We start from the raw sequence: 12157 nt of genomic DNA, 5'->3' as shown, positions 1-12157 counted from the left end.
AGAAGAATGTGTATTCAGTTTTGTTGGAATGAAATGTTCTATAGATGTCTGTTAAGTCCAGATGTTGAATGGTTAAGTTTAAATTTAAAATTTTCTTGCTTAGCTTCTTTTTGGAGGATCTATTCAGCACTGCTAAAGGGGTGTTAAAATCTCAAACTACTATGGAACTGGAGGAAATCAAGTTGCTCATGTCTGTTAGAGTTTCTCTTATAAATTGAGGTGCATTCTGGTTGGATGCATAAATATTCATAATTGAAATCTCATCATATTGAGTATTAATTGAACAAATATGAAGTGTCCATCCTTATCCTTCCTTATTTTGGTTGGTTTAAAGCCTATGGCATCTGGGAATAGGACTACAACACCTGCTTTTTTCTGCCTCCATTTGCCTGGAGTATAGATGACCACCCCTTCACCTTGAGTCTTTTAATGTAAGATGTGATTCTTGTATGTCTTTTAATGTAAGATGCAATTCTTGTATGCAGCAGATATCTGGCTTGAGGTTTTTTATCGAGTCAGCCAACCTGTGCCTCTTTAGAGGACAATTTAAACCATTCACATTAATTGAATATATTGATAAGCCTTTCAAGAGTCTGGTGGACTATTTTAATCCTTTTGTGACTGTGGAATTTGGGATTTGATCAAAATTTAGTGGGTGGGTTCACTTTTGTGGTGGAGGATTATGCTCTTCTTTATGGAAGATAGGTCTGAGTATATCCTGGAGAGTTGGTTTAGTTATGGCAAATTTCTTCAACATGTGAATGTCATTGAAGTATTTAATTTCTCCATCTTAAATGAAACTCAGTTTAGCTGGGTACAGGATCCTAGGTTAAAAGTTATTTTGTTTTAGGAGATTAAAAGTCGATGACCATCCTCTTCTAGCTTGAAAGGTTTCAGCCGAGAGATCTGCAGTTATTCTAATATTCTTGCCCTTGTAGATGATGATGTTCTTTCGTCTGGCTACTTTCAGAATTTTCTTCTTCATATTAACTTTAGTGAAATTGATTATGATGTTTCTGGAGGATATCTTATTTGGGTTGAGTTGTGCGGAGTTCTGAAAATGTCTGCTATCAGAATTTCAGAATCTCCTGGCATGACTGGAAAGTTCCCCTTCATAATCTCATGGAGAATAGACTCTGTGCCTTGTGAAGCCACTTTGTTGCTTTCGGGGATTTCTATAAGATGAATATTGGTTTTCTTTGAATCATCCCAGAGCTATTGGAAAGAGTCATCTGTTTTTGCCCTGTATTTCTCTTTCTCTTTGAGAGTTTGGGAGTGTTTGAAAGCTTTGTCTTCAGTGTCAGAAATCCTTTCTTCTGCTTGAGCCATTCTGTTACTCAAGGATTCTGCTGTGTTTCTCAGATCTTTCAGGGCTACAACTTCTTGTCTTAATGTGTCAAAATCTTTGGTCTTTTGGTCTTCGAAATTGTTTAATTCTTGAGATATCTTTTGGGTTACTCCTTGGAATTCTAATTCGATCTTATTTGCTATCCAGATTCTGAATTCGATTTCTGACATCTCAGCTATTTGTTTGTAGATGGGATCTTGTGCTATGTCTGCCCCATTTATCCTTGGATGAGTTGATCTACTCTGATTATTCATATTGCCAGAGTTTTTCTGTTGATTTCGCCTCATGATTGTTTTTCACCATTGCCTCTGGATGTCTTCAGAGTTGGGGAGGTGTCTCTCCAAGATTAGACCCCAGTGGGATCACTCTATTGTTGCTGGACCTTTGTAGGGAGTGACCCTGTGTAGTTCCTCTGGGGCTGCCTCAGCCAGGCAGCTCTGGTTGTGGAAGCAGCTCCAGAGTGTGACACACCCGGATCCAGCAACAGGGTGGGAGGTAGTGCTCACAGTTCTGGGAGTGCCTGGCACCCAGTGACTTTGGCACATAGAGCCCAAGGCTCCAGCATTCTCTAGCCAGGAGAAAGGCTCTGCACAGAGGCAGGGAGGGCTCAGGAGGGCATGCAGCCATCAGAGTCCCTGGCCAGACGAGTGGGTCAGTGTGGAGGCAGGGAGGGTACAGGAGGGAGGACGCAGGGTTTTGCAGCTCCCACATTTGTGGTCAGGGCATCGGGAGGCCCGGCGGTTGCTGGCCGCGGGTCGCGGGTTGTAGCATAGTTGTTATGGAGGTACGGATGGTGCCAAGCCTAGGAGTTTGAGGTTGCTATGAGCTGTAAAGCCACGGCACTCTACCCAGGGCAATAGCCTGAGGCTCCAGTGTGCCAAAACCAGTCTCACTCTGCCCCTGAGGGTTAAGGCTGTAAGGCAGCTCAGTCCCCGCCTTTAGGCTGCTCAGTCACTAGGTTACTAGCTCCCACCTGATCCTTGGTCTGTGACCCTGAGAGCAGAGCTTGCCAGGGCAGTTCTATCACAATGGCTTCCTGTGGCCCACAGCCGAATACTATTAGCTCTGTCCGGCTCAGCGGCTCAGTCTGGGGACCTAGACAATTCCCAAAGTTCTCCACACTCCTGCTCAAGCTCTCAGGGCAGTTCAACTGAGTGCCAAGTCCAAAAACACGGAAACAGTTCACAGGTAAGGTCTTTCTGGTTTGCAGTCTCACTGCTGCTTGTACTTATGGCTGCCGGCGGGATTAGGTTGATCAAACACATGCAACCACTTGCCAGTTTTCCACTGTTTTTGTCCTCCTCTTGGGGTCCAGAAGTCCGTGCTGACTCCCTGTATCCTCAACGGGATGATTATAGGCAGATCCCAACAGCCAGAGGTGCCTGGAGTCTTATTTCCCCAGACTCACTGTGCCCAGTTGGAGGGAAGCTGTTACTTGGCCGCCATCTTGCTCCACCTCCTCTTTCTCTTTTTTGACTTTAGTTTCTTTAAAACTAAAGAATGTATTTGAAAATGAGATTGCAACTCCTCTTTTCTTCTGAATTCCATTTCCCTGAAAAATTGTCTTCCAACCCTTAACTCAGACTGTAATGTGTCTCTTGAATGTAGGTGTGTTTCCTGTATATAGCAAATGGATGGCTTGTGTTTTTTAATCCAGTGAGCCAATCTAGGCCTCTTCCGTTGGGAATTCAAACCATTAACATTTATTGAGATCATTGATGAGTGTGGTAGTATTCTATTCATGTTATTTTGTGAGGGTTCATTGCTTAGTTCTTTCTTTTGCATCCATGTGGATGTTAGGTTCTGTCCTTTAATTTATGAGTTCTTATGTTGCTGCTGATCCATTGTGGTTGTCAGTGTGTAGAACAGGTTGAAGTATTTCCTGTAGAGCTGGTCTTGTTGTGGCGAATTTCCTCAATGTTTGTATATCAGTAAATGATTTGATTTCTGTGTCAATTTTGAAGCTTAGCTTAGGAGGATATAGAATTCTGGGCTGGAAATTGTTCTGTTTAAGTAGATTAAAGGTAGATGACCATTGTCTTCTTGCTTGGAACGGTTCTTTAAGAAGTCTGCAGTCACCCTGATGGATTTGCCCCGGTAGGTCAACTGGCGCTTACTCCTGGCAGCTTGAAGAAGCTTTTGTCTTGACTTTGCATAGGTTCATCACAGTGTGTCTTGGAGAAGCTCGGTTACAGTTGAGGTGATGTGAGGTCCGATATCCCTCTGAAAGGAGTGGTATTTGGGAAAATTCATTTATAATATTCTCTAGTATGGCTTCCATTCCTCTGGGACATTGTTCTTCCCCTTCTGGGATTCCTATAAGTTATATGTTTGAACACTTCATAAAGTCCCATAATTCTGTCAGTGAATGTTTTGCTTCTTCTCTCTTCTTTTTTGCCTCCTTAACTGAGTTATCTCAAGAACTTTGTCCTCTACCTTTGAAATTCTTTCTTCTGCATGGTCTAATCTGTTGCTGATACTTTTTATTCCATCTTTTAGTTCCCTAATTGACAGCTTCAGGAGCTTCAGCTTTGCTATATCCTTTCTATATTCTTAATATCTTTCATCTCTTACTTGATTCTGGTTTTGGATTTTCTTTTGTCTATTTTCCACTTTATTAGCAGTTTCCTTAATTGTTTCCATCATTTCCTTCATTGTTTTCATCATGTATATTCTTAATTCCCTTTTTGTCATTTCTAACATTTCTTTGTAGGTGGAATTTTCTGCAGTAGCTACCTCACCATCCTTTGGAGGGGTTGCTTTGGACTGGTTCTTCATGTTGCCAGGAGTTTTCTGCTGATTCTTTGCATGAGTGATTTCTTTTATTTGTTTCCTTGCCCTAATTTTCCTTTCACTTCCTCTTGCTTTTTAAGTTCCTGTGCCTGTGGACAGGGTTTTGATGAATCCTTTTGGTACAGGATCAGAAGGATGAGAAGGTTGACGAGCAAGAAGAAATAAAAGAAAGATGAAAAAGAAAGAAAAAAAGAAAAAAATAGAGAGGAGAGGGGGATGGTTAAACGGGAATATTGACAAAAAGAGGAGAGGCACAGAAAGAGGGAGACAGAGCAATATAGGTGTACAGTAGGATACTTTGACACAACCTTAATCAATCCCCAACCTCTGGGGGTTCCAGGTTGGTTGGTTCCCTCGAGGTTGGCATCTCTTTTGTCACCTGTTCAGACACAGTACCCCACCTCCACCAAGTAGAGAGGTTAGACAAAAATGCAATAAATCAAACCAAAACAAGCGAACGGACAACCTTATGGGATAAAATTGGTGGAAGAACCAAATAATAGAGGTAGAAATACTAGCAAAAATGAAGTTCTAATTATTGAAAAAGGCAACAATTAATTATGATATGACTGGGGGATGTCTTATTGGGGTTGAGTCATGCTGGGGTTCTGCAGCTATCCGCTATCTGAATTTCAGAATCTCTAGGCATGTCTGGAAAATTCTCTTTCATATTTTCATGCAGGAGGGCCTCTGTGCCCAGTGAGGCCACTTCATCGATTTTAGGAAATCCAATGATTCGGATATTGCCCTTCTTCGAATTATCACAGAGCTCTTGGAGAGAATGATCTGTTTTTGCTCTCCGTTTCTCTTCCTCTTTGAGAGTTTGGGAGCGTTCAAAGGCTTTATCTTCAATGTCAGAAATCCTTTTTTCTGCTTGCTCCATTCTGTTGCTGAGGGATTCTACTGTATTTTTCATATCTTTGAGGGCTGCATATTCTTGCTTCAGTGTGTCTAATTGTTTGGTGGTTTTGTCTTTAAATTCGTTAAATTCTTGAGACAACTTTTGAATTTCTCCTTGAATTCCTAATTCCACTTTATTAATCTTGTCTGCAATCCAAATTCTGAATTTGATTTCTGACATCTCAGCCAGTTGTTTATGAATGGGATCTTCAATTACATCTGCCATATCTTTCCTTGGGGGGGGGGGTTGAGCTATTCTGGTTATTCATGTTACCAGAGTTTTTCCACTGATTCCGCCCCTTGGTTGTTTTACTCCCTTTGATTTTTTTCCCCTGGGGCTTTGTCAAGGGCCTGTACAGTGTTGTGGCCTGAGAAACTGGGGCCCTGTCTTGTGTGGTGGGTCTAAGTTGTTCTGTCTTGTTTTCAGCTGGTTTCTGTTCCACCCTAGTGAAACAGATACTCTGGATTGAAGTCTCAGCTGTGGAGAAATATCAGCAATTAAGTCATCCTGCCCCCCACTGGCAAACAATTGGAAAAGAAAAATCAAACCTTCCTACCACCGTGTACCCAGGGCACCGCCTGATTTGTACTCAGGTGATTGGTTCTGTTCAAAAGGTCCAAATCAATTGTCTCAGTCTGCACCTGTCTTGGGTGAGAGAGTTTAAGAGGTCTCTGGGAACTGGATCACAGGGGTCTGGTGACTACTCTGGTGTGGCTTGCTCCAGTGCTGCGTGGAGTCAGGAGGAGCCACCCAGCCAATAGATCAGTCTGGGAAGGTTGCTGCCTCCTTCCCCACCTTGCACCACTGTCACACCCAGTCACTGATAGCTCTGCAGTTGGCTGACCCAGTTGCCTGTAGTGAACCGGTACTCCAGGAGTTTGTACCTGCCTGAATCACAAGGAAGTCCGCCAGTCTGCTGCGCTCTGCCTCTCTCTAGCAGGAGGAGGTGAGGCCTGACCACCTCAGGCGTTTGATGAAGGTTGGGGGGTTTTTAATTCAGGTCCAGTCTCACCCCTGATTAATGTTACTGAGAGAATAGAACAGAACTACTTTGTGGTTCCCCTGCAGAAGAGAAGCTGAATTGAGTTCCAAATCAGCTTGTCTTTGCTCTTGTATTGTCTATAGGTGGATGATCCCTTGAGGGCCAGGTGCATCTTAGGTTCAGTAAAGTGGACCTCTGGGTCAGCCCCACCCTGGGAGTTTCCCTGGTTTGCAAGTTGGAGTTGCCTCAGGGAAATCCTATACTCAGAGTCTCTGGTTGCCCAGGGAGACAGCGGGTGTGGCTGCAGAATATTCGGTAGTGAGCCGTATTGCTAGCAAAAGAGGGCTGCTGTTTTATGCCTCAGGCAACCGCTGCTCCTGTGCAGCTCTGTTCCGGCCAACCATCCTCTCTCTGCTCCCGTGCCCCAGAGTCTGCGCTGACCAGGTGCAGGCCGCGACTGTCTACACCCCTCAATCAATCACCCAAGCATCTGGACTCCTGGGGCACAGGCCTCCAGACCTTGGAGCGAGAGCAGAGGGGAGCGCAGGGAGTGCTGGGAGCCTGGGGTTGCGGGCAGAGAACACACACAGTTTTACACAGTTTTATGCCTGGCCATATTGTCACCAAAAAATGGATGTCACACTGTGCCTCAGGGAACTGCTGCTCCGGTGTGGTCCCCTCTCCGTTGACCATCCTGTCCTCACTCCCGTGCCCCGGAGCTGGCGCCGACCAGCTGCAGTCGAGGCCTTGTCCACACCCCTTGAGAAATCACCCAAGACTCTGAACTCCTGGGGGACTGGCCTCCAGACCTCATTGTGAGTGGAGGGGAGCACTGGGAGCTCAGAATTCCAGGTAGAGACTATATACAGTTTATTCAGTTTTATGCCTGGCAGGAGGACACCGTGGCACCCTAGCAGGGGAGGTAGTTCCAGTTTTTTTTTTTTTTTTTTTTTTGTAGAGACAGAGTTTCACTTTATTGCCCTCGGTAGAGTGCCATGGCTCACATAGCTCACAGCAACCTCCAACTCCTGGGCTTGGGCAATTCTTCTACCTCAGCCTCCCGAGTAGCTGGGACTACAGGCACCTGCCACAATGCCCGGCTATTTTTTTGTTGCAGTTTGGCCAGGGCTGGGCTTGAACCCACCACCCTCAGTATATGGGGCTGGCACCCTGCTCACTGAGCCACAGGTGCCACCCGGTAGTTCCAGTTTTTAGAGGGTCTCTCCCGTGGAGTGTAGTGGGAGGACCTTTGAACTCAGCCTGATTGTTTGTGGGGCACTCTGAGCTGTTCTCAGGGGGGAGGGGACTCCCGTCTGCTTGGTGATGGATTTTGTACCTTTTGTTTGTATCCTTGTGGTCGCAGCTCACCTCACCAGGGTTGACATGCGTTCTTCAACCTTCTCTCTTAGTGCAGCTCAAATCCACCCGGTTACTTGCTGAATTTTTGTCCTTTAACTCTCCTACTGGACAGGAGCCTCTGGGGAAATCTGGCTTCAGTCAGCCATCTTGTCTCCTCCCCTATGCCATTTTCAAGTATCAGTTGAGGCAAAATAATAAATGCAGAGTCATCACAATGAATCCCACTCAATACAAATTAACTATACACACCAACACTTCTCTACAAATTAAGTTTTCTTTATCTGATTGCCAGTTAAATACAGAGTTTTAATTTCATAGCTTAACAATGAAGGGTCATACACTGAAGCCAATGCAGACACCTAGCATTTCATTCTAAGCTTGTTCATGTACACAGCTGAAATCAATTACAAGGTTTGGCCTAACAAATGCTAGGGAACTCTTTTTTAAAGTATTTTTTAACAGGTATTAAATTTCATCTTGCACACTGAAGTCATACATACAGGGCAAAGTCAGAGCTTTTATATTTGCATTTATTCTTCATTCAACCTTTAAAACACTAATATAGTTGAATATTAAAACAGAAATACCAGCAAGTAGTGAGCATATTATGATTTATAGTCCCTCACTCATTCGTTATTGCACATAAAATGCCAGCATGAGTGTCATTCACTGGCCTCATTAAGAGGTTTGACACTAAACACCACTTCTGGGATGATGTTCATCATCCTCATATGCTTCTCCATTGTCATGGCGCCATCTTTCCTGATTTGGATCAAAGTCCACCAGTTCTACTTGATCCTTTTCATCAGTCTCTTCTACTTCCTTCCTCTCTGGTAGAAGTTTTTCCAGCAATGAGAGTTTATCAGGAAAAGAAAGCCATTTTCAGGAAAGTTTACCTTAAATTCGATGATTAGGCAACCCTTTTCATATGGTCTACGATAAATTGGCGTGCCTTAATTTAGCAAACACTTGATATCTCCATGCTTGACAATCTGACCTGGATGAGAGGTGATGACTATGGTTCGGTTGTCAAAAGTTAAAAGCCACACAATGCTTCAACCAGCTGTATATCCATACACATGCACAGGTCTTCTCTCGGCAAGTAAAAACAACATGGTCCTTCTGATCTAACAGCCAGAAGATAATAATATTTATCTCCAATCCTGGTTCTTGGTCTCCTTTACCATGGAATGTTATCTTCTGGCCATCTTTCATGCCTTTGTCAATATGAACTTCCAGAATCTTCTTCTCTCGAACTATCTTCCTTCCATTGCAGCTTTTACATCTATCTTTAGGACTGATCTGTTCTCCATGGCCCTGGCACTCCATGCACACAGACTGAAGTTGCTGAACCATTCCAGGTCCTATCTGATGAATTCTTATTTGCATTCCAGTACCTCGGGAATTGGGACAGCACTGTACTGCTCCTTTTTTTGCCACCTTGGTCTTCACATTTGTCGCAAATCACATTCTTTTGCAGAGCCAGTTTTCTTGTGGCACCATTATATAAATCTTCTAAGGTAACTGAGAGCTGATGTACCACATTTTTACCTCTCCTTTCTCTCTGCATCCTTCCTCCTCCTCCAAAACACATATCAAAGATGTCCATGGGAGAACCAAAACCACCACCTGCTCCACCCTCTTTAATTGCCTGTTCTCCTCCTTTGTCATATAATTCCCTTTTCTTCACATCAGAGAGAACTTCATAAGCTTGAGAAATCTGTTTAAACTTCTCGCTTTCATTTGGATTCTTATCAGGTGGTACTTCAAGGCCAGTTTTCTATATGCCTTCTTCAATTCTTCATGAGTGGCATTGGGTTTGACTCCCAAAACATCATAGTAAGTGGTTTCTTTCACCATTTTCTACAGCCAGTGAGAGGGCAGAGGCCCACGCAGTGGAGCAGAAAGGAGTGCTTAGTTGTGTACTGCTCCTTTGCCTCCCACGGAGTGTTCTGGAAAGTTCCCCCTCAATTTTATTTGCCATTCATATTCTGAATTCTATTTGTGACAATTCAGCCATTTGCCTATGAATGGCATCCTCTGTTGTATCTCCTTTTGTCATTCCTTGGGAATTGATCCACTCTGGTTATTCATGTTGCCAGAGTTCTGGCATTAGTTTCACCCCATGATTATTTCCTGCAGATTTGCTGGTAAAACTGGTAGGGTGAGTTTTTATTAAGGGCCCCAGGAAGTGGAGTTAACTAGCCTTTTACCAATGATCTGGGACTGGTGATTTTGGCTTTTCCCCTACAGCTTTACAAAGGTCCCTTTCAGAGCTGTAGCCAGAGACTCTGAGGACCTGCTGGGTGTGATAGCACTAGCTGGTTCTGTCTTGTAGTCAACGATCCTCTATTTAATCCTCTTGAGTTGCAGAATTAGGCTGGGGAGAGTCATAAGCAACTGCGGCACACTGCTTCCCACAAGTAACAGCTGTAGGAGGTGAATCAGTCCCTCCCACTACAAAAGGAGCACTGCTCAACCTTGGAGGTTCCCATAGTGGACAGCCCATGTCAAGAGTTCTAATCTGATTGTACTGGGCAGTACAATCACTGTTCAACAGGGAGAGTTCAAAGAGTCTCCAGGCCCACAGTCTGGTCCTTCCTGAAAACATGAGAGGCAGGAGTCTTTTTCCCTCTGGTGAGCGATGGGGTTAGGAAGGTTCATCCTGCTTAAGAGTGAGTCCAGAGGCCTTAGCACCTCTGCCCACTGCCACAATGCACTGCTGCTGGCATCCTGGCTGAGCTAGAGCCTGGTTCCCTCCAGTGAGCAAGGAAGTCAGTGTAGGAAGAAAGATATGTCCACCAGAGTAAGAGGGGAGCAAACATCTGCCCCACTGCATACCACCTCCAGCAATGCCCATGAGATGAAGCTTGGTTCCCTACTGTGGGCAATGGGATCAAGGGGGTGCACCTCCAAATTCACCTTTGTGTATGCACCATTGAGGTGAGATTCCCCGTCAGCACCTCACTTCTGCTGCTCACTGCCACCAGCAACCCAGAGGTACTGAAGCCCAGTTCCCTCCAGTTGGCAACAAGCTCAAAAGAGTGCCCCAGCTATGTCTGACCCAATGTGATCTCCTCTGTGGCATGGTGTGACTCTTTCTCATGAGTGTCCCTCTCTCCTCAAGTCCTCCAACTTCCAGTTGAGTAACTGTTTCCATGCCTAGGCCTCACATGGAATTGCCCAACATTCTGGGCTCTGCAGGGGGCAGGGCTACCATGCACCAGGCGAGGGGGAAATGGTGGACTCAGAATTAGAGTTGCGAGAAACATATTTGTTCAATTTTATGCCGGGCAGGATGATGCCGAGGCTCACGAGTGGGAACTCCCTTAGGAAGGAGGCCCAATGTATAGTGCCTTTCTCCTGTGGGATAAAATAAGAGGTCCCTGCTCACTTGTAGAGAGAGCACACAGTGAGCCTCTCTCGGAGGAGGGGTCCTCTCATCCTCTTTATGATGGCTTTTGTACTTGGAATTTGTTTTCTTGGAGTCTCAGCTTGCCTCTGCAGAGATGATGTGCACTTATCTTATCTCCTTTCTTAGATGAGCTCCCCAACTTCAACTCCATCGAGTCTATTCTGTCCATTATCTCTCCCTCTGGACAGGAGCATCTGTTGATAGCTGCTTCTAGTTGGCCAACTTGGAAACCAGTCTATATTTTATGTTTTCATTTTTATTTGTTTTAAAAAAAGGTTTGAATTTCCATCTGTATTTCTTCCTTGACCAAGTAATCATTTACGAGCATGTTGTTTAATTTCTGTGTGTTTGTGTAGTTTCTGAAGTTCCTCTTCATTTTCATTTTTAGCTTTATTCTACTGTCTTATCAGAAGATACTTGAAATGATTTCAAATTGTAAAAATTTGTTAAGACTTGTTTTCTGACCTAAAATGTGGTCTATCTTGGAGAATGTTCCATATACTTATGAAAAGAATGTATATTCTGTGCGGTGCCTGTGGCTCAAAGGAGTAGGGCACCAGCCCCATAATGCCAGGGCTGGTGGGATCAAACCTGACCCTGGCCAAAAACTTCCAAAAAAAAAAAAAATGTATATTCTGTAGTTGTTGGGTGGAATGTTATGTTACTATCTGTTAAGTCCATTAGGTCTAAAGTGCAATTTAAATCCAATGTACCTTTACTGATTTTCTTTTTTTAATTATTAAATGATATGTGATCATGAGGCACCATACACTGGTTTTATAGCCTGTTTGACACATTTTTATCACACTGGTTAACATAGCCTTGCTGGCATTTTCTTAGTTATTGTGTTAAGACATTTAAATTCTACGTTTACTAAGTTTCACATGTACCTGTGTAAGATGCACCACAGGTGTAATCCCACCAGTCACCCTCCCTCTGCCCATCCTTACCCCTCCCTCCCATCCCTCTCCCTCTTTTCCCTATTCTTAGGTTCTAACTGGGTTATAGCTTTTCTGTGAAAGCCATAAATTAGTTTCATAGTAGGGCTGAGTACATTGAATACTTTTTTCTTCCATTCTTGAGATACTTTATTAAGAAGAATATGTTCCAGCTCCATCCATGTAAACATGAAAGAGGTAAAGTCTCCATATTTCTTTAAGGCTGCATAATATTCTATGGTGTACATATACCACAGTTTGCTAGTCCAGTTGTGGGTTGATGGGCACTTGGGCTTTTTCCATGACTTAGCAATTATGAATTGGGCTGCAATAAACCTTCTGGTACAGATATCTTTGTTACATTGTGATTACCTAGTAAAGGAATTATAGGATCGAATGGCAGGTGTATTTTTAGGTCTCT

At 43.9% G+C, this 12157-nt stretch overlaps 1 pseudogene; it reads right to left on the bottom strand.

The window, feature by feature from the left end:
* Window positions 1-8061: 8061 nt before the first annotated feature.
* Window positions 8062-9243, bottom strand: LOC128596020 (dnaJ homolog subfamily A member 1-like; annotated as a pseudogene).
* Window positions 9244-12157: the final 2914 nt, after the last annotated feature.

This window comes from Nycticebus coucang, chromosome 10 (genome assembly GCF_027406575.1).
Source record: "Nycticebus coucang isolate mNycCou1 chromosome 10, mNycCou1.pri, whole genome shotgun sequence".
NCBI classification, from domain to species: domain Eukaryota; kingdom Metazoa; phylum Chordata; class Mammalia; order Primates; family Lorisidae; genus Nycticebus; species Nycticebus coucang.
This window is presented reverse-complemented; position numbering and strand designations above follow the sequence as displayed.